The following is a 2,548-nucleotide window of genomic DNA, read 5'->3' as shown; positions in this document are numbered from 1 at the left end:
AGTCAAGAAATCAAACGACATACTGCATTAGGCTAATCTGCTGCACAAGACCTTTTTAAAGTGTTGAAGAGCAGAGATGTCAGCTTGAAGACTAAGGTGCACCTGACCCAAGCCATGGTATTTTCAATAACCTCATATGCATGCGAAAGCTGGACAGTTAATAAGGAAAACCACGTAAGAATTGATGCTTTTGAGTTATGGTGTTAGAGGAGAATATTCAAAGTGCCATAGGCTGCCCAAAGAACCCACAGATCTGTGTTGGAAGAAGTGCAGCCAAAGTGTTCCTTGGAGGCCAGGATGGCCAAACTTCGTCTCTTATACTTCGGACATATTGTCAGGAGGGACCAGTCACTGGAGAAGGATATCATGTTTCGTAGGGTGGAAGGTCAGAGAAAACGAGGAAGACCCCCAGCGAGATGGATTGTCAAAGTGGCAGCATCAATGGGCTCAAGCATTGCAATGATAGGTTGGCCCAGGATCGGGCAGTGTTTCATTTTGCTGTGCATAAAGTCACTATGAGTCAGTACCGACTAGATGGCACCTAACAATAACAACCAGTTAATTAATCTAACAACATATTTACTGCCTTTATTCTACCTCCTAGTTGAATGTATAATGTGTGGGATCTTGAACATTTATAAGCAGCTATTTCAGACACAAAAAGTGGCCTCCATTCACCTGGGAAAAATGAGGAAGCAAGAGACTCAGGAATAAGAGGAGGATATGGAAAGTATGGCTAATTGCCTCTATCAACAACTGCCTCCTTGGCCATGAGACCAGAAGAGCAGGATGGTACCCGGCTACCATTACTGAACATTTTGATCAGAGATTTCATGCTCAATCCTCATCAAAAGGGGAAAAACTGGGTACAGAATTCCAAATTCTCATGTTCCAGACTCCCTGGAGTAATGAAGATTGGATGAACCTTTGAAACTATTACTCTAAACTAATCTTTAAACCTTAAAATGAAAAATAATACCTTTAAGTAAAACAAGGAAGCTGCAAACCACCTCTTAACATGGATGAATCTTGAGGACATTATGCTGAGTAAAATTAGTAAGTCACAAAAGACAAATATTGCATAAGATCATTATTGTAAAAGCTTAAGAAAAGATAACCATACTAAAAGGAAAAGGAAAAAGAAAATTCTCTGTCAGATACGAGGGGTGAGCGGGAGGGGATGGTAGAGCACAAAGGTGGGGGATATACACATCATAGTTTAGGTGTTGGGGAGGGCAATACACAAGAATGCGAAGGGGGATGGAAGAACAAGTTAGATAGAGGAACACTTAGACAGGTTTGCAAGGGCTAAATGGGACAGAGGTAAATAGTGGTGTATGCTCAACCTTGGAACAACAGGACTCTACGATACAGGGATCGAGGCACAGTCTGAATAGGTAAAAGAGGAAAAATGTTAAGATGCTTAAACTGTCTTATGACTATTGGTTTCCCTTGCCTACTCTAGTAAAATAGACACTTGAGGGGGATAGAAAAGAATATTAGTTAACATAATTATAGAAAGCTTATAAGCCCATTTTCAGCCTATGTTGTTGTTGTTGTTGTAAAGTGCCGTCAAGAGCAGCTGGTAGTTTCGAACTGCTGACCTTACAGTTCACAGCCCAATTCGTAACCACTACTCTACCAAAGCTTCTTTATCTTCAGCCTATAACTCACTGAAATACCTAAAGGGGTTCTAGAACTTGTCCAGTGAAATAGGCTTCTTGCTGCATCTCTGTAGTGTATAGGACCTCATGGATGGAATCCTGACCCCCCCATCCAGAACCTTCTGAGGTGGGACAGTCCCACTTGAAATCACAATCAGACCAACCTGGAGCAACTAGAGGAACAGAAGATACTTCTTGAAAGAAAGACCAGCAGAAAAACTCAAAAACAAAAATGGCAGTCTGATTGGCTATTATAAGAACAAGCAAGTTGTTTGCCGGAGAGCCATCATGACAAGCAATCAAGTCTCTTCAGGACAAATCCCCCTCCAAGACTGAAACTCAAAGGGAACACACGAGCAGGTTGGTGAGTGGAAGTGGGGGAAAGGCAGCAATGAAGATATGGACTGAGTTCAACCCTGTTCCATAGACTCCTGTCAACCTGGAGATGACAGAGGAAAGAGGAAGGGCTGGTTGGTCCAGAGTACGGTGAGATCTAGGAACTCCTGAGTCCATGGACAAGGACATAGCCACGGAGGGCTAAATCTGACAGTGAAGCATCCAGCTGATATGAAGTATGGGAAGATGCACAAAAACGCCCAGACCTGTAGATAGTACCCATCCAACCTAGCCTTGATGGCTTAATGATCAGAACTTTACTAGAGGAAGAAAAAAATAGTTTTTTTTAATAAAGGACACAAAAGTGTAAACTGCTAAAATTTGAGGAACTTGGCCTATACTTATGGATGTTGTTGTTGTTGTTAAGTGCCATTGAGTTGATTCTGACCCAAAGCGACCCTGTGCAGGGTTTCCGAGGCTGTAAATCTTTACGGGAGCAGAAAGCCTCATCTTTCTCCTGCAGAACAGCTGGTAGTTTCAAACTGCTG

This window comes from Chrysochloris asiatica, unplaced genomic scaffold (assembly GCF_000296735.1).
Source record: "Chrysochloris asiatica unplaced genomic scaffold, ChrAsi1.0 scaffold00003, whole genome shotgun sequence".
NCBI lineage: Eukaryota > Metazoa > Chordata > Mammalia > Afrosoricida > Chrysochloridae > Chrysochloris > Chrysochloris asiatica.
This window is presented reverse-complemented; position numbering follows the sequence as displayed.